General features: G+C 44.5%; 1 protein-coding gene across 1 annotated transcript in view; it reads left to right on the top strand.

Moving 5' to 3' along the window:
* The first annotated feature begins 4124 nt into the window (after nt 1-4124).
* PLEKHB1 (pleckstrin homology domain containing B1) overlaps nt 4125-26258 on the top strand; it is a 210709-nt gene continuing 188575 nt past the window's right edge. Inside the window, exon 1 of the mRNA XM_063951184.1 lies at nt 4125-4231. The gene's annotated coding sequence lies outside the window, so the exon portion shown is untranslated. The remainder of the gene's footprint in view (nt 4232-26258) is intronic.

Raw genomic sequence — 26258 nt, 5'->3', positions numbered from 1 at the left:
CCTGAAAACAGGACTGTCTATGGGCCTAAAATTAGGGTCCATTAAGGTTCAAATTTCGACCCTGTCAAATTTCTTCCAGAAAGAACTGGCTTCAGTGCCTGAAGTTCAGACGTTTGTAAAAGGGGTACTGCATATACAGCCTCCTTTTGTGCCCCCAGTGGCACCTTGGGATCTCAATGTTGTTTTGAGTTTCCTAAAGTCACATTGGTTTGATCCACTCACCACTGTGGAATTAAAATATTTCACATGGAAGGTGAAGATTCTATTAGCCCTGGCTTCAGCCAGGCGTGTGTCAGAATGGGCAGCTTTATCATATAAAAGCCCTTACTTAATTTTTCATTCTGACAGGGCAGAATTGAGGACTCGTCCTCAATTTCTCCTTAAGGTGTTTTCTGTTTTTCACATGAACCAACCTATTGTGGTGCCTGCGGCTGCTAGGGACTTGGAGGACTCCAAGTTGCTTGACGTTGTCAGGGCCCTGAAAATATATGTTTCCAGGACGACTGGAGTCAGAAAATCTGACTCGCTGTTTAGCCTGTATGCACCCAACAAGATGGGTGTTCCTGCTTCTAAGCAGACGATTGCTCGCTGGATTTGTAGTACAATTCAGTTGCACATTCTGTGGCAGGCTTGCCACAGCCAAAATCAGTAAAAGCCCATTCCACAAGGAAGTGGGCTCATCTTGGGCGGCTGCCCGAGGGGTCTCGGCTTTACAACTTTGCCGAGCTGCTACTTGGTCAGGGGCACACCCTGACTGAGGAGGACCTGGAGTTCTCTCATTCGGTGCTGCAGAGTCATCCGCACTCTCCCGCCCGTTTGGGAGCTTTGGTATAATCCCCATGGTCCTGACGGAGTCCCCAGCATCCACTTACGACGTTAGAGAAAATAAGAATTTACTTACCGATAATTCTATTTCTCGTAGTCCGTAGTGGATGCTGGGCGCCCATCCCAAGTGCGGATTGTCTGCAATACATGTACATAGTTATTGTTACAAAAATCGGGTTATTCTTGTTGTGAGCCATCTTTTCAGAGGCTCCTTCGTTGTTATCATACTGTTAACTGGGTTCAGATCACAGGTTGTACGGTGTGATTGGTGTGGCTGGTATGAGTCTTACCCGGGATTCAATATCCTTCCTTATTATGCACGCTCGTCCGGGCACAGTATCCTGACTGAGGCTTGGAGGGGGGTCATGGTGGGAGGAGCCAGTGCACACCACCTGATCCTAAAGCTTTTATTGTTGTGCCCTGTCTCCTGCGGAGCCGCTAAACCCCATGGTCCTGACGGAGTCCCCAGCATCCACTACGGACTACGAGAAATAGAATTATCGGTAAGTAAATTCTTATTTTTGAGATGGAAATTGCAGGACTGCGAAAGGTACTGAATGTTGAAGAAGAGAGAGGAGTTATGTATATCTCCAAGACAGCATACTTGTGTGCTAGAGGAGATAATTGTCCCATCAATAGATTGAGGATGGTGAGGTTATGCGGGAGGGAGGGAAGATGATAAGCTCAGTCTTAGACATGTTAAGTTTAAGAAAGCGCTGGGACATCCAGGAAGAGACAGTTGGAGATACAAGAAAGGGGAAGGTGAGAAAAGGTAGATATGAGTGTCATCAGCATAGAGATGATATTGGAGGTCATAAGAGCTAATGAGCTCACCTAAAGAGGACCTATAGAGGGAGAATACTAGAGGTCCAAGAACAGAACCTTGGCGGACACCTACTGTTAGTGGAAGTGGGTTCGAGAGAAGACAGAAGGAACGGTCAGGGAGGAAGGAGGACAACCAGGAGAGGGCAGTTTCACACTGTCATGATTGGGTTTGCCTGTGGAATTGGACTGGAGTACTCGGCTGGATTGGGATCTAGGGTGAGTGGCTGAAAGCTGGGAAATCTACCGTAATTCCTGCTCATGGGTATATAACAACAATAGATTGTGTTTGGGTTAAATTATGTGTCTTAGACTGGTGAGCAAGGTGTGGCTGCTGGTGACTGGAGGCACTGGTGGAACAGTCGTAGTCCTGATGGAACCAGTGAATAGATCTGATGCATACAGGTACAGGCAGATAGAATCTGAAAGCTGAAGCCACTGAGATGCAGCAGTTACCAGAATGCAACTGGAATACTGTAGTCTCGAGAATGGAGCCGTACTGCATGTTGAATAGATGAGGATGTTGGTTGGGACTTGACTGAGGCCCTATACAGAGGTGCGGAGTCTAACGTGCTGGTGGTATTCACCAGGGACCCCTACAAAAGAGTTGCAGCCCTCTGACCGGGTTTCCCAGTACTGGTGCCAGAATACCATGGGTGGAAAGAAATTACAGGAACCTAGATGGTACTGGATGCTGGCTCACCGGAATAACAGGAGATCGGACTGGGACCGATCGAAAGCCTGGAGTGCAGCAGGATGTTGATCTGCACTTGTAGTCACTAGGATAGACAAGACTCTGTAGGAGCTCCCTAAACTAGCTCACAGCTAGGCTGTGGACAACATAGTGGCACCTTCAGTCTCAAGGAAGTCCCTTTATACCCCTGGCTGATCAGGGATAGGCTGTGGCCATCATGTTACTGAAGACTGGTCTCCCATGGACCAACATGGTGGCAACCAGCAATTGGAGACGGAGGGAAACTCATGATGTACACATAGGGAAACAGCAGGCTCTAAGGGAAAGGATCCGGTGTGAAGATCAACACTGTGTAGGTCGACAATGTTTAGGTCGACAGTCACTAGGTCAACCGGGGTTCTAGGTCGACATGTGCTAGGTCGACAGGTCAAAAGGTCGACATGAGTTTTTTGTTTTTTAAAATCTTTTTTTTTTTTTTACTTTTTCATACTTAACGAACCACGTGGACTAGGATTGGAACGGTGATCTGTGCCATGCGAAGCGAGGCTCCTTGCCCGAAGCATAGCGAGCGAAGCGGTGCACTAATTCGGCTTCCCGGTCACTGTACGCAGTGATGGAGAAAAAAAAATCAAATATACATCTGTATTGCCTCCGAAATTGTGCTTTCAAACTTATAGTTAGACATCTGTAACTGACACACAAAAACAAAACTCATGTCGACCTTCTGACTTGTCGACCTAGAAACCCTGTCGATCTAATGATCCACGCAGGAGCGGATCTTGGTGCGGGCAAGCAGTGCCTTTGCCCGGGGCGTTGCGGCCTGGGGGCGCGGACGCAGTCACCCCGCAGGCACCGCTGCCTGCCCGCACCCCGCTCCACGGTTGCAGCAGACGCCGTGGGCTGTGTGGGCGTCCGCTGCAGCCGGCTCCAGGCACAGACAATAGAGGTAGTTATTGACCTCTAGTGTCTGTGCGGCGCTATGGGAGAGACGTCATGACGTCTCTCCCATAGAGAGGAGCTGCCGGCCAGACTGACGGAGCAGCAGCAGCAGAAGAAGCAGTCGGGAAGCAGGAGCGGGGCAGTGGTAAGTATTGTTTTTATTATTTTGTGTGTGTGTGTAAGCGGCGATAGGGGGCACAGCGACAGGGGGCAAATAAAGAGGGGGCACAACTACTGGGGGCAAATAAAGAGGAGGCACAAATACTGGGGGCAAATAAAGAGGGGGCACAACTACTGGGGGCAAATAAAGAGGAGGCACAAATACTGTGGGCAAATAAAGAAGGGGCACAACTACTGGGGGCAAATAAAGAGGAGGCACAAATACTGGGGGTAAATAAAGAGGGGGCACAACTACTGGGGGCAAATAAAGAGGAGGCACAAATACTGGGGGTAAATAAAGAGGGGGCACAACTACTGGGGGCAAATAAAGAGGAGGCATATCTACAGGGGCAAATCAACTGGGGGGCACAGCTACTGGGAGCATAACTGGCCACGCCCCTCCCCTATGAAGCCACGCCACGCCACGCCCCCCCCCCCCCCCCCCCCCGCACACTAACTGTTTTGCGACGGGGGGGCAGTGGAAACTCTCGCACTGGGCGCCACAAGGGGTAGAACCGGCCCTGGATCCACACCACTAAAAGACTGATAGCAGTGCTGCAATCAGGAGTCTACAAACACACACACATAGAACAACTCTCAGGTGCATAATCAGCCTAGAGGGAGATTTAGCAATTAGTGTCTCGGTCACATGCTCAAACGGAATGTGTTGCAGTTGTATGCTGAGCAGGCTTCTCAGTCAAGAAACTCAGCAAAGCAGGATATCCTGGCCTGCAGGCTGTTGACAGAAGTGACACGCTTGCTGAGGAGCCAGAATCAGGAATGGAGTGACAAGTGAGTAACCACCCAGCAGAAACTGGGACATTGTGTGACACACGCGCAGACCAATGGACTGAAGGGTTTTCAAGAGGGTGGTCGACAGTGGCAAAAGCAGCAGAAAGGTCATGGAGAATAAGCAGAAAGTAGTGGCCCTTGGATAAATGTAGGCTTTACCATACTATCGTCCGCTCATGGATTACACAGGTTCTGTGGCTTATTAAAACCAGGTGAAATGCAGGCTTGAAGTCAGCCAGCCACAGAACCTGTGTAATTCATTAGTGTCCTGGTTTAAAGGGATAGTATGGTAATCCTAGATATATTTATTAGCGTGTGTGTGAGACCAGCCACATGGTCGATATTCATAGGGGTCAGTCCTATTCCTTGCAATGGGTGTGAGGTGCCGTTGCCTCAGTGTGTAAACGCTGGCAACAGCACCCAAACTTGCAACTCATTTTAGTGCTCGACTCGCAGATTTTTACTCGCAGCTGGAGGTACCGTAAGTGCGGCATAGAACTGCACTTACTCGCACCTGCGAAAACATTGCAGCAAATATGATTGAATCCATACAGTTGACATTAGAATGTTGACATGGTTCAAACTTCCAACAGGCACTAAATCATCTGAAATGTCGACATCATTTAGGACAGGCAGAGAATCGGTAAGCGTTTGCATTTATATGGTAGTCATAGGATATTAGCAGATGCCGGCGTCTTGGAAGCAAGTAGATGCTTATTAGCTACAATACAATGCCCGAAAGGACAGTCGGTTCAGAATCATATTGCAACAGGGGGTAATCCAGCCTCGGGGCAGATGTATTAAGCATGGAGAAGGGATAAAGAAGTGATAACGCACCAGCCAACCAGCGCCTAACTGTCTTTTTTCAAATCTGTTATGATTGGCTGCTACGTTATCACCTTCCACTTATCACTTTAACCTCTCTCCAGGTTAATACATCTGCCCCCTGTCTCAACCAATCCAGGATGATGCATGCACTGCGCATGTACATCAGCCTGGAGGGGCTTCATCCCTAGATACATGGGGCATTCTGTATGTAATAGGATCCGAGTTTGCCAGAGGTGCAAAATCTTGCCTGATCTCGGACGTTTTTCTAAAGCGGCAGTACTTGCTGCGCCAGATGTGGCTATTTGGTGCGATTTCACCAAAGTTTATGAGGGCTCCTATCAGTGCCGCAACTAGGCATTTTAGCACTGTGTAAGAACTGGCATTGGCGCCCCTCCCCATTATGCAAAATAGGGGCAGTGCGCGCAGCAGGTGCGCGCAAAAAATATAGGGGCGTGGCTTCATGGGGAAGGGGTGTGGCCACAAAATAATACCAATTCATATTACGGTGCATAGTAGTCTCCATTATTCAAATTACGCCGCACAGTAGCGCCACTACACCTGGTAGAGCCCCTTTTACACATAACGGCGGACAGATTCCCCTTTTTACACATTACGGCAGACAGCGTCCCCTTTTTACACATTACGGCAGACAGCGTCCCCCTTTTTACACATTATGGCAGACAATCCCCCTTTTTACACATTACAGCAGACAGCGTCCCCTTTTTACACATTACGGCAGACAGCGTCCCCCTTTTTACACATTATGGCAGACAATCCCCCTTTTTACACATTACGGCAGACAGCGTCCCCCTTTTTACACATTACGGCAGACAGCGTCCCCTTTTTACACATTACAGCAGACAATCCCCCTTTTTACACATTACGGCAGACAGCGTCCCCAATTTTTACACATTATGGCAGACAGAATAGATAGATACTTACCATCTCTCCGCTGGCTCAGGCAGTCAGGCTCCTCAGTCATGGCAGCTCCAGAGGCAGGGGAGAAGGAGGAGGAGAGAGGACGCAGCAGCGCCCTGTAATTGGTGGTGGCGCCGCTGCAGCTTTCCCTCTTCTTCCGCATTGGCTGGCCGCTGCCGCTGTGAATGCTGGGATGAGGGAAGCGCATCCCAGCATTCACAGCAGCGCCGGCCAGCCAATGCGGAAGGAGAGGGACAGCTGCAGCGGCGCCGCCACCAATTACATAGTGCTACTGCGTCTCTGGACTCCTCCTCCCCTGCCCCTGGAGCTGCTCCTCTCCTCCTCCGGCGCACACAGCACTGGCGGCTTGTAATGAGTCAATTTGACTCATTCCAAGCTGCTGATTTGGAATGCTAGCAGTTGCGTCCTCAGGACGACTGCGCTGTGTGCCAGGCACACCTGGCACAGACGTAGTTATGGCTCTGGCTCCTATGTATGTTATCACAGTGTATTGGATTCACGCACCTTTGGCTTAATGTTGATTCATTGTTGAATTGTCTTTGTTTAGCTTTTTTTCCCACTTGGGTGACAAATCAGGAGCACTATTTACTAAGGTACGTCCAGATCCGCCCAACTCCTCCCTTCACCAAGTGCATATTTCTGCACCCACGTAGACCGTACGGATGGTGTAATGGTTAGTATGACTGCCTCACAGCACTGAGGTCATGGATTTGATTCCCACCCGTGCCCTAACTGTGTGGAGTTTGTATATTCTCCCCGTACCTGCGTGGGTTTCCTCTCGCACTCCAAAAACATACTGGCAGGTTAGTTGACTCCTGGTAAAATTAACCCTAGCATGAATGTGTGTGAGTGTACATGTGATAGGGAATATAGATTGTAAGCTCCACTGGGGCAGGGACTGATGTGAATTGTCAAATATTCTCTGCGCTGCAGAATATGTGTGCGCTATATAATAACTGGTAAGTGATAAAGACAGGTGCACAATAGAGCAATAGCGCTTTTGTTTGGGCATAAATTTACTTTGTTGGGTGCACAACTACAAGCTGAAGGAGTACAGCGGGGGGGGGGGTAATGGCCCCGGGCAGCACCAACTGCAAGGTGAAGCAGATTACATAGTCATCACCTTGTTTATACCCACACTGGCCAGAAGGTGGCAGCAAAGTGACCTGTTTACTTAACTATAACGTAATACTGCATCTATATCCTATATACTGTACATCCAATATATATATATATATATATATATATATATGCATCCAGCATGTTTCAAACAATAACCAGTCTTTGCAGTTCATATTACAGTTGCAGAATTGCCACATAACTTAACCAATCAAATGCAGACCTTAGCTTGCTGTTGCCACAGACAACATTCCAAACAACATGTCAACACACAAGAAAGACACTTCTCACCCCCCTGCTGACCAACGTCTCAGGGCGTCCAGGCTCATTTTTAAACTTTTTGTTTTTTTATTACAAACCTCATCTCGATATACGCACTGTCACCTGGGGGTATGGAGCATGTAAGGTCAGTCACCGATGCCTTAGTCCTTGGCTGACAATTGGTGATGTGAGGTTGAGGTGGGCATGGTACTCACCTCAAGATTTCTTTATGAGAAACAATCTGGAGGAACGAGACAAAGAAAGCCAATGGTAAAATGGAAAGTGGAATCTAAACAGAAAATATATTGTGATTGCAATAGTAATGTTTGCATTAAGGCTATATAATTATCAGGAGCAAACTTTGTTGAGGCTGCTTCCCGATAAGTGTGTGCATTTATTTTAGAGCACATTTTTTGAGTGCAGTTTAGATTTTAAGCATCATTTTGGCGTTACCACGAAGGAAAACAGAAGGATAACATTCCAGCAATCTCTACTACAGAAGGACGGCTTTGAAGCAACAAATGTTAGATACCGAACTCTCCAAAACAAACACCTGCTATCTGGATAACCTGGACCTGCTACCTGGATTACCTGAACACTGAACTCCCTGCTTGGACACCGGAACCTATCACTTTTCTTAATACTGTTTTGATTGGCTTTTTGATTTTCAAAAACATCTGACTGTATAACTACCTATGTCATTTTGCCTGTATACCCCTGAAAGTCCTTTCTGAATTACCTTTGTTCTTTTTTTGCCTAGCCTCACTTCTAGAATGGCCAAATTCATTATTTAATACCTGCACCCTGTGAATGCCAAATTGCTTTCTCACAAATATTTAAAATGCCCGCTCTAATATATATTGCAGACGCCAGGCGCATCTTATTACCATATATGAAAAAAGTGCGCTGTACATGGCAAAACACTGCATCCCATAAGAGAAAACAATACACCCACACATTATCTGAGTTCCAAAGCTCATTGATGTATATATTTGTTATTAAAAGGATATGGATTCAATATATTACAATGTACAGTATACCTATAGTTACAACTCCTACAGTAAGCAGTTAATACACACAGTTACATACAGTTACATACATTTACAGTCCAGCGATACAATTACCATATATTTCAATGCATCCTCCTCTTAATATCTCTCTCTCTCAGCAAATAAATACAGGAACTGATCTGGCAATAACTCCTTCATCGTCTCAGACCAAACAGCAACTGAGCTCCTGTGTGATCAGCAATGTGTTATCTAGTTTTTGGGGGAGGGAACTTACTCATTCATGATGAGTCACTAGTCTCTTTGTATATGCTAAACAGGTTCAGCCTTGGGGAAAGGGGCTGGCCTGAACTTCCTGTCCACTACCTGTTTGGAATATCTATTGTTCTAATAAAAGTGATTTTAGCTTACATACATTAAATCATAATTATTTGTTGCAATGTCCTACAACTTTATAACAAGTATCAAATTAATCTACACATTAATCTGGTTGCTTTAATAGTAAATATGACAGGTCTATCTTGCTTCATTCAAATAATACACATACATGACATTACTTCATTATATAATTTAAAATCATCATGATGTCTGGCGCTTGATATTATTATAGTTATGTACTGTATGAAATATGTGTCGAATCCATCTCTGTGGCATATCCGTGTAAATGCGTGTTACCATATATTGCTGTGCTCGCTGCACGTATTTGCAAGTATAGCGACTCATATGTGTGTAGTTTGTATGTTCTTTTTATGTAATATTTTTGACTTCGACAGTCCACCCTTTGGCAGCAAACAATAACTGCCATCAATTATTAACATAAGAAAAAAAATGTTTCATACAATAATCGGTGACCTAGACACAAGTATGTATGCATTTCGCAAATCAGACACTTGACTATATTTGGGGAAGACAGGGAGGAGGACGAGACATCCTCTATATGCACTCGGCGGTCACGGGACCACTGGTTGGGTGTGGGATAACATTCAACCTATAGAGTATGCTGGGACAGTGCTTTGGCCTACAATATCTGATTTGCGACGAACATTTCACACATACATGTACCTACGTCTTTGTACACTGATGTTTGGGTTCGATTGAGGTTCTGCTGGGTAGATGAAGAAGACACAAACAAATCGTGACAGTAACATATAACATTTTCATGATCTACATATTCCTATCATTTTCTGAACATTGTTTCCATTTATGAAACGTATGCTAGGTCTGTTTAATAATTGAACAAGGGTTATAAGTAATGTCCTTCCTAAATAACATAAACCTTCGGCGTTCAGGGAAAGCCACTCATAAACCTTTCTATATTAATGAACTCTTTATCTGCAATGTGTGAATAGCCATTGTCTGATTTTTCCTGATTACCTCTGAACTCCATAACTACCAGAACTTTGATTTTTCTCTGACTTTAACAAACTGATCGGCTAATCCTGGGATCTTATAAGGAAATCACTCCTTCCTCCAGAACCAGTTCCAGTCCCACACTCGACTCCTCATAAAAAAAAACTCGCAAAAATAGAATATCCTGGAAAAAAAATGTTTGTCAGCGGGAAAGATAGAAAAGAGAAATAGAACAAAACAACTCTTGTTCATAACACATCAATTACAATGACTGGTCTTTCTGCAATCCTTTAGTACGCTCAGGTAGTGTTCAACAGTGCCGCCTCTCAGTCTTCATGGAACAGAGTCTCTGGTGATACTTTTGCGATCTCACTCCATTTACGGACTATCGACTTTCCTGCAATGGGAATCGTGGACCCAAGTCTCTCTCTCGGCTACTTTCACTGGGATAGTGCTGTCAACAAAACTTGGTATGGTCCTTTCCACCTGTCTATTAGGCAACCTGAGCGTAAGAACAATCACACAGTCTCTTGGTTCACAATCAAGACAGTTAGTATTTGTCATACCAGCAATCAACAGTTTCAAGTTTTTTTGTCAAGTTCTCAAATGCTGGCTCATCTCAATAAGGTACTGTACTGTCACCTCATTGGTGTATTTCTGATCATTGTGCGGATCAATCATGACATGAGGTTGTCTTCCAAAAACAACCCAAAAAAAAACACAAATACCAAAACAAAAACAAAAACAAATTTCGAAGAGGGTGATTCGTTGAGTGAAGATCTGGGAGTGGTTCCGAAGCTACATAATACTAGTGGCAGATTCTATGATCACAATAGTACAATTTCAAGCTTTGCTCCTACTTCTATGGGTACCATTATCTACACACAAATTTCTGCGCATTTTTTCTTTGCGGTAAACACAGCAGCATCCGTGGCGGCAGGAAATGCCTCTACCCAGTTTGAGAAAACATCAGTGCACACCAATACATAACAATAATTCCTAAAGGGTGTTAACTGTACGAAGTCGATTTGTATTTCCTGAAAAGATCCGTCTGCAGGAGGGATATGGGATGGCTCTGTTGGTATTGCTTTACCAATATTCTTCCTCAAGCAAGCAAGACAGGTCATTGCTCTCTTACCTGCATGAGAATAGAATCCTGGCGCACACCAGTAGGCTCTCATCAGCCTGCACATACCCTCTTTGCCTAGATGAGTCAGACCATGTGCCACCTCAGCTAGACTTGGAAGGTATGCTCTGGTGGCTACTGGCTTACCGTGTCCACCTGTCCACAGTCCTGAGGACTCCTGGCCATACCCCTTTGTCCTCCAGACTGCCTTTTCCTGTAGGGAACACAAATTTTTCATTTTAATTTACTATCGTGTGTTTGCAATGTAGAGTACCATGAGCATAACTCAAAAAAAAAAAAGAAAAAGAAAAAAAGAAACATCTCTAGAGGAGAGGAAGAAGAAGAAAATGAAAAAGAAAATGTCAGGTTTGCCATTCACCAACAGGCATATCAGGGTCTATACAAAATTTCCCTTCACCAGTATTCCCATTCTCCACCCTTTGTACATGACAAGGCACACTGCAGTAATACTGGTGTCATCGTGCTGTTGAGATATACTGGGTTTGGGCAGAACTCTGAAGGACCTAGGCATGTTGAGTTTGAACTGTACTTGGGTCCATGTATTGTATCACCCTGTGTGAACGCAAAAGCTGAAGAGGAAACTGTAGAGAAACAGGATAGAGGTTGGTGACAGATGAGTTTGTAGAGGTGAAGAAGATTTTATAAAAATTTGACAACTGGATTGGGCACTACGGGGAAGTGATTCTCTACTTGATCTACTCCCCTTAAAAAAATGTCTGTGTTTGTTGTATCGCTATTGGGACTATCCCAGCCATCAATCCAGTGTCCTGTCCATCCTAAGTTCATAGGGAACCCGGTATCTGTGAGATAATTTCCTCTACCTGTGATGGACATGCATCTAGAACAGTAGAATGCGACATTAGTCTTCGTGGGTGTCTAACATACTTTGTACTTCCTTAGCGGGAGCATACTATATGTATATCATATCTAACAAAATTAAGTTAATCAGGGGCCATTTCTGCTAGGTAAAAGAAGCAAAAGTTTAGAGGCCCCATCTTAACCCCAGCAAGTTTTGTCAAAGGGTAATGTTGCATTTATTTTGTTCTTCCCATTAGCCGAATCTGTGTTTTCTATATGGCTTATGATTCCTTACTATATGTCCCTTGGTCACGTCTATGTGTTTAATAATGTGGCTTGTGTTTTCTGTCTAGGGGATCTATATTGACTATGTGTTCTACTACTCCTACAATCTCTGGCAAAATGCCCTTCCTTGCTACAAGTGTAACATATTATTGACCATTAGGGATCTGGGGTTTGGACTGATGGGTCTTTCCTGTATGTGCTAGCATACTTACCATCCTCAACCTCTCCACCTGTTGTTCTCTGCGCCTAGCACTATTCTTGTGATGTTCAATAGCACACTATCTAAGATTAGCTACTGTGACCCCTTTCCAATTTTGCAAAGAAGTCTGCACCCTGACACTCAATGCCTTATTGAGCCCGTCCATTTGCACAGAGACAGCCACCTCCCATTTGCCGAATTAGTGTTTACCAGTGGTCTTATCCAGATGGAGAGTTTTCTATTACTGCAAGAGACGAAAACAAAAAAAAGTTTAACAAGCTTCTAGGTCATGCGAAGTATTAATTCAATCCTTCTCATCCCGTATTAAGGGTCTGTACATGGTCCAACAAACATTTCCGAGCTCATCTTTACTAGGGGCATTACTTGGAATGAATACTTCTTATATGGTAACTGAAAGAAATACCCGGGTGTTACCTTGTCTCTGTCCGCTTTCCTACTGGCAAATACTAATGTGCGGACAGGTTTTTCTCCATTTCTGACGTTACTTTCTTGATTTTTTTGTTTTATTTTTGGGTTTTACTATATATGTACACGAATGATACCATACTTACCTGTTCCACTGGTCTCAGCCACTTCCCCCACAGGCTACTGCTCTTCTTTTACCGGTTGGATACTCCTCTGGGTGCATGAGAAATGGCTGAAAACAATCAGGTCACCTTCTCCTCCTAAATAAAACTTCAACATTCATTAGTACATATATAGGTTACAGTCATATTTTTCATATTTTTATTATTTTCTATAGTTTGTATGCTGGCCGTAACTGCTTCCACATCTACATATGGCGGTGTACTTGCATTCTCTTTTTTTCTTCCTACTTGTTTATTGTTGCTACAAGTTCAAACAGTTCTTATATTTCCATTCTTGTCTTATATGACTTTGGTTAGACATACCACCTGCAATACCTTAGGATCAAACTCACCAACCCCTCTTGCTGCCACAGGTTTAAACACTTTGTATGTCTGACCCTTTGTTTTCTGTATTCTATCAGACATATCCTTATCCTTAAGTTCTGCAATACCTTTGGTTCAAAGCTGCCCACCTTAGGGAATGGTACCCTATCTTTGTCAGTCATACGTACCCATTCAATTCAAAAAGGCTCCGTGTGTGAACCATACTTTTCACACATAATAGACCTTGCTGACCCTCTCTGTCGCAATTCTGACCTTCTCGGTCCCGAGTCTGACCTTCTCGATCCCAACTCTTCTTCAGCCTGAACCCTAGCTACCAAACGCCCACTGCTTGTGCAATTGGATCCCATCGCGGACTTTTTGCCAGTAAACGCAATCCCCAATGCACACCGCAGATAGACAGCGAAAGACACCTAGCGCTTTCACTCGCTCCTTCTCCGCTGAGTACCACGACTCCAATAGTGAACACCGCGTACCCAGTGAGACCCTATTGGTTTCTATTTACTGGAAGTGTTAGGAGTGACTTATCTTTTCCAGTAACTATCTGCCGCTGGAGATTTTCCTGAAAGAGACCAGCGAAAACTCCCTATACACTTTTTTTATACACAAATCACGCTTGCGTATGCTCTATACAGCGCTAATGATACCGCGATTTTACGCAAACGCTCGTAAAAGGGATATCAAGTTGCGCTATGTATTGCCCCCACAAACGCGTGGTCCAATCGCACAGCATATAAGTACTTGTTACCTATCTGCCGAACAACCACGGGTCAATGTACAAACTGCGACCTTCAGCTCGGAGCGTAACAAAAAACCTTTTTACTTCAATACTACACAATGCACAATTCCCTATTACGCTCCTCTGCAAATCTCCTCATGATTTGCGTATTCCAATCTATATTAACATGAGTCAGCAGCCTCACACCACCAAGCCTCCACTTACTTGATTTACCACACTACGGGATCCCAAATTCCCTGGGTTCAATATCCACTCACTCCTACGTTCACTCACTCAAATACACTTTGGTTTTTCTGTACAGAAAATTTCAATTCATTCAGATAGGCAGCTTTACCCCAGAGGCAATACAGTTTAAACAAAAGTTTTATACTAATCTGCTTTAGAAACCGGGTAGTTTTGTGCTATTGTATTAAATGTCTACTATCCCACCTTTGAACTAAATGACACTATTGTGTAATTTGTACTTAGCGCCTGCATTCTTACGCACTTTGTGTGTCTCTTACGCTGCATGCGCAGTCCTTTACTTTGTCCGAGACACGTGTACAAAACCCTGCGTCCGCAATAAAACAAATCACACAGCTCTATAAATGTGAACAATACTAATTACTATTGCCCACTAGACACAACTTGTTCTGTATAAACTTTTATGCAGACCTGCGTTTGTGTCTTTACACTTACTTCCTTAAAATACTGTTATTTCAAATTTACCTATATAGCAACAAATGTATCCTATTTCACACAGATCTATAATGACTCTAGCAATAATCAATAATTTAAATGATATGATTCAGATTGGATAGCTATCTTGCAGAACATACACTGATATAAATATACACATAATTATAATAATAAAAATATATATATGTACCATTCACTGGTCTCCTATGAGACACCTTACCTCTTATTTGCATATCAAAGCTATTTGCTTTTCCACTGCTAAGAAAAAAACAGTTACACAGGTTCATTTGGTTTTCAATGGCTATCCTATAGCAAGCAGATTCTACAAGTCTTGGAAGGAAAAAGAGAAGAAGAAAAAAACAAAACCTTTTCTTTCCTTTTTCTATCTGTGTGCAAAAAATTTTTTATTTTGCCAAGCATTTATCTTACCATTTACTCTCACTAGGCCCAATTGAAACTATTTGTAATTGACTATGGCATGGGTTAAATAAATGCATTGGTAACTCATAAATGGTGTTTGATGTGACCAAGGAAACTGATTATTCTGAGCAGACTGAAAATCAGCTATTTAGAAAATCACCTTCCTAAAATGGCCACTGCTCCTCCCCCTTCCACATCGATGAGGTTTACACAAAATGGTGGACAGGCCATGTGGTTAGTCCAAAATGGAGGACAGACCATACTGCTTCCTTTGTCACAAAGAAATCACACATTATACAAGCACCAGAAGTTATTTTAGGCCTGAGTTAAAAAAAACTATATCAAGGCTATGCAGCAACTTTTAAACGTACTTTTAAACCTACTTAACAGATAAACAATCCAATCTGAATTAAACACAATATGACTTATTTGAACTTTGTTTTGCAACAATAAAAATACATTTTAGCATCTTAAATATTATGAGAAACGCATTGTCCCTTGAAATTTCATATCATTGGCTTACTGATATCACAACAATACACGTGGATGTTATTTTCATCAGCGCCGTGATGCGTCCATCGGAGCCGGTCGTTTACAGCCGCGTTTGTAATGTACAGTGCATCATTAAGACCATGATATCCCGTAAGAGCCCTCATTTGTGAATGCCAAATTGCTTTCTCACAAATATTTAAAATGCCCGCTCTAATATATAATGCAGACGCCAGGCGCATCTTATTACCATATACGATAAAAGTGCGCTGTACATCGCAAAACACTGCATCCCATAAGAGAAAACAATACACCCACACATTATCTGAGTTCCAAAGCTCATTGATGTATATATTTGTTATTAAAAGGATATGGATTCAATATATTACAATGTACAGTATACCTATAGTTACAACTCCTACAGTAAGCGGTTAATACATACAGTTACATAGTTACAGTTACAGTCCAGCGATACAATTACCATATATTTCAATGCATCCTCCTCTTAATATCTCTCTCTCTCTCTCTCAGCAAATAAATACAGGAACTGATCTGGCAATAACTCTATCATCGTCTCAGATCAAACAGCAACTGAGCTCCTGTGTGATCAACAATGTGTTATCTAGTTTTTGGGGGAGGGAACTTACTCATTCATGATGAGTCACTAGTCTCTTTGTATATGCTAAACAGGTTCAACCTTGGGGACATCCAAAGGGGTTGGCCTGAGCTTCCTGTCCACTACCTGTTTGGAATATCTATTGTTCTAATAAAAGTGATTTTAGCTTACATACATTTAATCATAATTATTTGTTGCAATGTCCTACAACTTTATAACAAGTATCAAATGAATCTACACGTTAATCTGGTTGCTTTAATAGTAAATATGACAGGTCTATCTTGCTTCATTCAAATAATACACATACATGACATTACTTCATTATATAATTTAAAATCATCATGATGTCTGGCGCTTGATATTATTATAGTTATGTACTGTATGAAATAATTGTCGAATCCATCTCTGTGGCATGTCCGTGTAAATGCGTGTGTTATCATATATTGCTGTGCTCGCTGCGCGTATTTGCAAGTATAGCGGCTCATGTGTGTAGTTTGTATGTTCTTTTTATGTAATATTTTTGACTTTGACAACCCATAAAATCTCCACATTTATTCAGCTTAATAATAAAATATTGTCATTGTGCATACACATTTACCAACCTTGTACTTTGACCTGCATTTTTGCAAATTTCGCTCATATAGCCTCCATTCTAACTTCCTATTTTCCTCCCTATCTTTACCTTATCCACACTATAGCCATGTTTTTTTGTCAACTCCCCCATCACTCCGTGTCTACCTAATCCTTTCTTTCCCCTGTTCTCACCACTATTCACCTCTATAATCTCCTCCTCCTCTTCCCTCCTCTGCTTCCCTCTCCCATTCCTCCATTTTCGTTCACTTCTCCCCCATCTTGGTCCTTCTACTCAACCACTAAGACATGCTCCCTCCCTCTCCCTGTTACATCTCCTCCATCTGCATAGCACTAAACTTTCCTTGCCCACCTCCTGCATGTTCCCTTCCTAGCTCAGGAACCCACATCATCACTAAGCTCTCTTCATTTCTGCCCTCCAAATTAATCTCAATACTACAGCAGCCCTGATAGTCTCTCACGAACACCGGCCGATTCTCCAGATACAACAATCCGAGAATCGTCGTGCATGACCACTGGATTACTTTAAACCCGAAACTGCCACCAGCAAGAAGTTTTGGCGACTAAACGCAAGGCCGTCACAAAATGATAGCATGGACCATGAGGCCTTTGGGCATAAGAACACAGACCAGAACTAAAAATTAGATGTTTAATTTCAATAATATCTTCAGAGCTTCAGTTACAAAAAAAAAGAGTTACAAAGATTATGAGAAATATTTACACACCGATTAGGATACAATTTCAAATAAACAAAAGAGGATAATAATTTCAGAAAACCTAACTTACTCAACAGCAGGTAAGCATTCTGTGAGGAGGGATTTCACACTGTAAGATATATGGTGCACCCCCAGCTCTTGGCTGTTCCCTCAGAAATGAACCACACAGTGTGTGTGAGGGGGTCAGATAAAGCCCCCTCTCAGCTGCAGCCCCCACAGTTTCCTTAACTCTCTCAGGGGGACATTTACTAAGCAGTGATAAGAACGGAGAAGTGAGCCAGTGGAAACATTTCCCCATCAACCAATCAGCAGCTCTGTATCATTTTATAGTATGCAAATTATAGATGTTACTTCAGTGCTGATTTGTTACCATGGGTAATTTCTCCACTGGCTCACTTCTTTGCTCTTATCACTGCTTAGTAAATGTACCCCTCAATGCTGTGTACCTGGGCAGTGAGAAATCAGATTTACTTTGGTTTTCTTTCAGCAGCTGTCTTTCTTTTAAGTTTCAAGAGGTCAGACTTATTGACCTGGCCTGGCTTTCTGTAATGTTGCTCTTCAGTATAGTTTATAGTTTCTTAGATAATGGAAGGGCCATAAACTAACATCTGACTCCCCACTATACATCAGTGTCCTCTACTCCCATATCTATGTAGCTATGGGTTCACTTAGAGTACAGGCTGGCATCCATGTTGTGTCACAGACTCCATTACAATATACACGTAGAAATTACATACAAGTCTTATATAGCTGGATGCAAATGAATGTCCCATTTGCCACAGTCTCATTCATTTCTCTACCACTAACGTTATTCCTCTCTCCTGTGCCCTCTGGAATGCTAGATCTGTCTGCAACAAACCTTTTCCCCACCCATGACCCTTTCATCTCAAACTCCGTGGATCTCATAGTCACTACTGAACCATGGATTTCTCCCTCTGACACCACTTCTCATGCAGCACTCTCCTCTGGGGGCCTCCAAGTCTCTTACATCGATCGAGCCGGGGGTCACCATGATGGTGATGTTAGGGTACGTCTATCTTCTGGCTACTACTACCAACTCATACGAGCAACAGTGGAGGAAATCAGTCTCCAATGCAGACTTCCTCCATTTCAAATTTATGCTCTCATCCTACGGTGCTGCCTTTTCCCTTCCTACACCATCGTATTTCAAGGACCTCATCTCCTCCCAGTCGTCAAACCCCCATCCTTTCTTCGCCACTTTCAACTCCCTCCTCTGCCCACCCTCTTCTCACTCTCTGCCCTTGACTTTCCAACCTACTTCACATCTAAAATTGATCTTAGGACATTACATCCCACCAGACCCTCAGCACTCCCCACCCCCCTCCTTTCTCAGCCTACCCCCTCTCTAACCATCTGACCAACTCTGACTCCCCCCCCCCCCCCCCGTATTTGGACATGAAGTCATGGCCCTTATCTTTTCCTTTACCCCTTCCACCTTCCCATTTGATCCAAAACCTTCTCACCTTTTATGCTACATTTTTCCTTCTTCCTGTTCCCATCTTGCCCACCTCCTAAATATCTCCCTCTCATCAGGCATTGTTGCCTCTGCATTCAAGCATGCTCTGGTATCCACCATTCTTAAAAACCTACCCTTGATGTTAATGCTCTCTCAAACTATGACCCGTATCTCATCTCCCTTTTGCCTCCAGACTCCTTGAGCATCTACGACCTGTGGACCAAACTCTCCTCATGCATATCCTTCACTCCCTTGATCTATGTGATACTATCTTCTCCTAATTGTCCTCCTAACTCTCTGACCGTTCCTTCTCTGTCTTCTCTCATGACTCTTCTTCACTCCCCCTTCTACTTTCAGTAGGTGTCCCCCAAGGTTCTGTTCTAGGTCCTCTCCCCTTTTCTCCCTCTATATGACCTCCTTAGGTGAGCTCGTCAGCTCTTTTGACCTCCAATATCATCTCTATGCTGCTCAGATCTCCCCTCTCTCCTCACTCACATCTCCAACCCTCTCTGTGCTGTCTCTTCCTGGATGTTCCAGCGCTTTCTTAAACTTAACATGTCTAAGATTGATCTGATCACCTTCCCACCATCTTGTATAACCTCACCTCCCACAATTTCATTATCTATTGACCGCACTACCATCTCCTTTAGCCCCCAAATGCTCTGTCTTGGAGTTATCCTTGACTCCTCTCTCTACTTCAAACCACACATTTAGTGCCTTTCGCAGTCCTGCCATTTCCATCTCAAAAATATTTCTAAAATCAGACCCTTTCTCACCCAGGATGCTACTAAGACCCTCATCCATTCACTGGTTATCTCCATATTCACCCTCATCCATTCACTGGTTATCTCCATATCACCTCCTTTATAGCATCCCTGACTCCCACTTCTCTCCATTGTAATCTGACGTCCATGCTGCCACCTGGCTCATCTTCCTCTCCAAATGTGCATCATCTACCTCCTCTTTCCACCAAGCCCTTCAGAATCCAATTCAAGCTTCTCACACTCACTTACAAAGTCATCACCCAATCCTCTCCCACTTACATCTCTGACCTTATCTCTCTACACACTCCTTCCTGCCCTCTTCACTCCACAAATTAATGCCGCGTCTCCTGCTAGCTGTTTTCTTCCTCCCACTCGCTCCTCCAAGATTTTGCACATGCTGCTCCCTACCTCTGGAATTCTCTCCCTATCAGACTCTCCACCTCTATAAAATATTTGAAATGGGCTCATGCCTGTAAGACCCAACAATTTCTTAACTCTTGCGCTCTTCCTCGGTTGGATGACGCAGCTAACTCTGCTCTAAGGGGGTTATTCCGAGTTGATCGCTCGCTAGCTGTTTTTAGCAGCCGTGCAAACGCTAAGCCGCCGCCCACTGGGAGTGTATTTTAGCTTAGCAGAAGTGCGAACGAAAGTATCGCAGAGCGGCTACAAAAAAAAATTGTGCAGTTTTAGAGTAGCTCCAGACCTACTCAGCGCTTGAGATTACTTCAGACCATTCAGTTCCGGATTTGACGTCACAAACACGCCCTGCGTTCGGCCAGCCACGCCTGCATTTTTCCTGGCACACCTACGTTTTTTGGAACACTGCCTGAATACGGTCAGTCGACACCCAGAAAAGCCCCTTTCCTGTCAATCACTCTGCGGCTGCCATTGCGACTGAAAAGCGTCGCTCGACCTTGTGTACAAATACATTGCCCGTTGTGAAAGTACGTCGCGTGTGGGCACTGCGCCGCATGCGCTGAAGTGCCGTTTTTTTCACTTAATCGCTGCAAACATTTTTCACTAGCGATCAACTCGGAATGACCCCCAAAAATGCTGATATCTCTGCCGAGAAAATTGAAGCGGCATTAAAAACTCAAAAACCATCTAAGGCACCTGGCCCAGATGGATATCAGTTGGTGTATTATAATATGTATTATAAAACTTTTGCTACTCAATTTATCCCACATATGGTTTTCTGTTGAATAAAATAATGCAGGGCACCCCTTTTCACACTGATTCCACTACCTCCCGCATTATTGTTATCCTGAAACCCGGCAAAGACCCCTCATATTGCTCAAATTATAGACCTAGCATTAATAAATACTGATCTCAAGCTTTTTGCTAAGATCTTAGCGACTCGCCTGAACATTGGTGGTCATTCAGAGTTGTTCGCTCATTGTTTTTCTTTCGCAACGGAGTGATTAGTCGCTAATGCGCATGCGCAATGTCCGCAGTGCGACTGCGCCAAGTAAATTTGCTATGCAGTTAGGTATTTTACTCACGGCATTACGAGGTTTTTTCTTCGTTCTGGTGATCGTAATGTGATTGACAGGAAGTGGGCGTTTCTGGGCGGAAACTGGCCGTTTTATGGGTGTGTGCGAAAAAACGCTGCCGTTTCTGGGAAAAACGCGGGAGTGGCTGGAGAAACGGAGGAGTGTCTGGGTGAACGCTGGGTGTGTTTGTGACGTCAAACCAGGAACGACAAGCACTGAACTGATCGCAGATGCCGAGTAAGTGTGGAGCTACTCAGAAACTGCTAAGAACTGTCTATTTGCAATTTTGCTAATCTTTCGTTCGCAATTTTGATAAGCTAAGATTCACTCCCAGTAGGCGGCGGCTTAGCGTGTGCAAAGCTGCTAAAAGCAGCTAGCGAGCGAACAACTCGGAATGAGGGCCATTGTACTGACATCACTGATAGATCCTGATCAAGTAGGATTTATCCTGGGTCAACAGGCCTCAGACAACACCAGGCGTATCATCAACCTGATCCACCATACAAAACTCATCTAAAACACCCGCGATTGCTTTGGCGCTTGATGCCGAAAAGGCATTTGATCGCATCTCCTGGCCCTTTTTGTTTGCTACATTATCCTCATTTGGCCTTCATGGTCATTTTGTCACTGCTGTTACAGCCCTCTATTCTAACCCCTCATCTATGGTTATGACTAATGGATTAAGCTCGCCCCGGTTTCATTTGAGAAATGGCACTCGTCAAGGCTGCCCTCTCTCACCCCTACTTTTCGCCCTGTGTATTGAACCTCTCGCAGCCCGTATACGACTCAATGATGATATCGGGGGTGTTACCATGGGTCAAGATTCATATAAAATATCTTTGTTTGCAGACGATGTGCTCGTGACTCTCTCTAACCCCTTGATATCAGTCCCTAATTTACACAACAAACTACTTTTATATGGTTCCCTATCTGGTTATAAAGTAAATCATACCAAATCAGAGGCCCTCTCGTTTAATATTTCATCTCATACTAATTCGACACTAACCTCTACTTTCCCCTTTCTCTGGAGACCTTCGGCAATAAAATATCTTGGCATCAATATTACCAAATCCTATTCTAATCTCTATCAGGCTAATTATGGCCCTCATTCCGAGTTGTTCGCTCGGTATTTTTCATCGCATCGCAGTGAAAATCCGCTTAGTACGCATGCGCAATGTTCGCACTGCGACTGCGCCAAGTAACTTTACTATGAAGAAAGTAATTTTACTCACGGCTTTTTCATCGCTCCGGCGATCGTAATGTGATTGACAGGAAATGGGTGTTACTGGGCGGAAACACGGCGTTTCAGGGGCGTGTGGCTGAAAACGCTACCGTTTCCGGAAAAAACGCAGGAGTGGCCGGGGAAACGGTGGGAGTGCCTGGGCGAACGCTGGGTGTGTTTGTGACGTCAACCAGGAACGACAAGCACTGAAATGATCGCACAGGCAGAGTAAGTCTGAAGCTACTCTGAAACTGCTAAGTAGTTAGTAATCGCAATATTGCGAATACATCGGTCGCAATTTTAAGAAGCTAAGATTCACTCCCAGTAGGCGGCGGCTTAGCGTGTGTAACTCTGCTAAATTCGCCTTGCGACCGATCAACTCGGAATGAGGGCCCATGTTCCTATAATTAAAACACTCACGCAAGACTTAGACAAATGGGATCGGTTATATATATCATGGATAGGTCGAATTAATGCCCTCAAAATGAACTTCCTCCCTCGCATCCTATATCTGTTCCAAACGATCCCAATCCTCGTGTCCCGAGTGACATTGACCTCCCTGCAAAAACTTTGTCATAAATTTATTTGGGCTAACCGTAAACCTCGCCTAAGGTGCACCATATTGACTGAGAACGTGACCTCGGGCGGTCTGGGTTACCCTGATCTACAAGCATACTTTAACGCATGCCAACTTAACCACATGGGGTCCTGGCATTCTCCCGAGTGCTCTGGAAATGGGTTGATATTGAGAACTCTATGTTTCAGGGTGTTCCCCTGGACTCCCTTCTCAATGCTGCTGCCCGGCTCATCTTCCTCACCAAACGCACTACGTCTACCTCTCCTCTCCTACAGGCCCTCCACTGGCTTCCCTTCTCTTTCAGAATACAATTTAAACTTCTCACACTCACTTACAAAGCTCTCACCCACTCCTCTCCCATCTACATCTCTGACCTTATCTCCCTTTACTCTCCCACCCGTCCTCTTCGCTCTGCTAATGCACGCCGACTCTCCTATCTTCTGATTACTTCCTCCCACTCCTATCTCCAAGATTTTTCACGTGCTGCTCCCTTTCTCTGGAATTCTTTACCTCTCCCCCTCAGACTCTCCACCTCTCTACAAAACTTCAAACGGGCTCTTAAGACCCATTTCTTTACCAAACCTAGCCAAATCTCAACCTAACCCTCTGTTCCATGCTCTCTATGTACCCCATCTGTGTCACCCCTGTCTGTCTACCCCTCCCCTTAGAATGTAAGCTCTCACGAGTAGGGCCCTCTTCCGTCACGTGCTTATACTTTTCTTACTTTAATAATCCTCAACTTCCCAGATCCCGCAGTTTTTTGGCCACCTGGAACTTATCTCTATGTTTACTGGTGTAGTTATGCTTAGTTGCCCTGTACTTGTCCTATATTGTCTTCAACTGTAAGTCACTGTTTTCCTGTTTTGATTATGTGCATATGTACTCTGTAATTGGGCGCTGCGGAACCCTTGTGGCTCCATATAAATAAAGGATAATAATAATAATAATAATAAATAATATGGCTCCCCAGGTCGTGCAGCCCAGCCTCGGCTTATTCTATCCCCACAGTCAAATTCACCCTCGGATTGTGGGACAAACTCCGCACCACCCATAATCTCTCTTCATGCCCTTGACCTCTATCACCTATCTGGGGACATCCTGCCTTTCCCCCAGGCTGCGACCGCCGCATGGCAGATCCATGGCAATCTCGGGGTATTACAAGATTTATCCATGTTAAAGGCCATTCTGCACCGAACTCCTTTGGAGATCTTCAGAAACGCCTTGATGTTCCTTCCTCGTGTCATTACCATTATATCCAAATTCTTAGCTTCCTTAGCTCACAACTTAAAAATGCTCCTTTGAGACCGCCTACCTCCATTGAACATATGTGTCTATTTTCAATTGGCAGAAAGGGGAATATCTCAACAGTTTACAACTCTATTTTAGCTCCAGATCCTCCTTCTCGTGAACCCCATGAATTAGCCTGGGAATCAGACCTCTCTCATCCTTTAGATGACGATCAATGAGACGAAATTAGAATACGCACTGCTAAGGCTTCTCTTAGCGTGGCATTTAGGGAGACCTGTTATAAAGTCTATACCCGGTGGTGTTGAGTATCCTCCAGACTTCACTCTATCTTCTCCATGACCTTGAATCAATGCTGAAGACTTTGTGGAGAGGAGGGTACCTTTTTCCACATATGGTGGACTTGTCCCTCTATTCGTCCCTTCTGGAATACAGTTGGGGCATTAATCGCTCAATCTTGTGGGCATAGCATTGACCGCTCTCCTGCAACAGCTTTGCTTCATACCCTCATACTTGCACTACCCAAAACTCAAGATAAGCTTGTTATGCAAATCTGCATGGCGGCCAAATCCATGATTGCTAAACACTGGAAGGATCAAAAAGCTCCCTCCTTATTACTTGTGGCTAAGATTAACTTTATTGCTAGCATGGAATATATTACTAGTTTATGGAATAACACGGTGGCCCAGTTCCATAATATTTGGTCCCCATGGTACATTATGCACTCTTTATCCATACCCAGAATCAGGGCCGGTTCCGGGGCTTCTGGCGCCCCGGGCGGCATTAGGGGGCGTGGCTTCGTACAGGGGGCATGGTCATTTACGCCCCCTGTACAGACTGAAATGATGTGCGGTGCGCGATGACGTCATCGCGCACCGCACAGCAAAGGTCCTCTCCACGAAGGGAAACAAGTCTAGTTTCCCTTCCCAGCGGCAGCGGGGGGCAGCGGCCAGCGGCAGCAGGGGGGCAGCAAAGGGCACACAGCAGCAGCGGATCTTGCCCTGGTGCGGCGCCCTCCGTAAGGCGGCGCCCCGGGCAAAAGTCCTGCTTGCCCGTGGCAAGATCCGCTACTGCCCAGAATCTGCTGATATCCTCGTCCATGTTCATAACCAATCTCCTATTTGCTCATCTCTCAACTTCTTAGTTCCCCCTCCCCATCCTTAAGGGGGGTACTCACGGAGCGATCGCTGCTTAAAATCTAAGCAATCTGACTAGATTGCTTAGATTTTAAGCAGCGATCACTCCGTGTGTACACCTCACAGCGATAGCGATGCGCAGCCCCGCGCATCGCTATCGCTAGTGTTAGATTGGCCAATCTAGCAGGTCGCTCACTTCACCCGCTGAGTGAAATGAGCGGCCCCTGCACGCTCAGCACACATCTCTCTCCAAATCGGCCCGTGAATACGGCCCTTTACACTTTTTCTCTTTTCTTTCCTTTTAATTTTTATCTTCACTGGTTTCTGTTTTTTGTTTTTGTATAGATTATATAATAAAAATGAAAAAAAGAGAGATTGATCACCCACTAGATTATCTTGAGACAGGTTGTATGTTGCTGTCCTCAGATAACTCATACCCCTTTTCCACTAGCTTTTTAGAACACGGGTGAATGCGCAGGGGCGCGCATTTACCCGTGTTTTTTCCTAGTGGAAAAGGGTCCCCCGGCAAATTCCCAGATCAAGTGATCCGGGAATCCTACCCGAGTAGCTAGCCGGGTTTAACACGTGTTCAACCCGGCTAGCTGTCTAGTGTGAACGGGAGCCGTGTCGAGGCGACACGGCTCCCGTCCACAGTGTATGGGAGGGCGGCGTTGGGAGATCATGTGATCTCCCAGCGCCGCCCTGCCGCGTCACTAGCCGCATCACCAACCCGGCAATTGCCGGTTTGGTGAGCGCTGTCTTAAGGGGGCTGTAGCACGGGTCGCCGCCGTGTCAGGCGACACGGCTGCGACCCGTGCTACAGTGGTGGAAAAGGTGTATTACAGTAATACTGAACAATATATTTCCTTCTTCTAATACTTGAATGTTCCTCTTCACTGTACACCTCTAATACTGGCAAAACAAGTTCTTAACGATTGTCATGACCTGTACCTGATTGTGTGGATCTTATTACGATGACTGTTAATCAATTTCAATAAAAAT

The sequence above is a fragment of the Pseudophryne corroboree genome, chromosome 2 (genome assembly GCF_028390025.1).
Source record: "Pseudophryne corroboree isolate aPseCor3 chromosome 2, aPseCor3.hap2, whole genome shotgun sequence".
Taxonomy (NCBI): Eukaryota; Metazoa; Chordata; class Amphibia; order Anura; family Myobatrachidae; genus Pseudophryne; species Pseudophryne corroboree.
The sequence above is the reverse complement of the archived record's forward strand: the minus strand, read 5'-3'. Positions and strand labels throughout refer to the sequence as shown.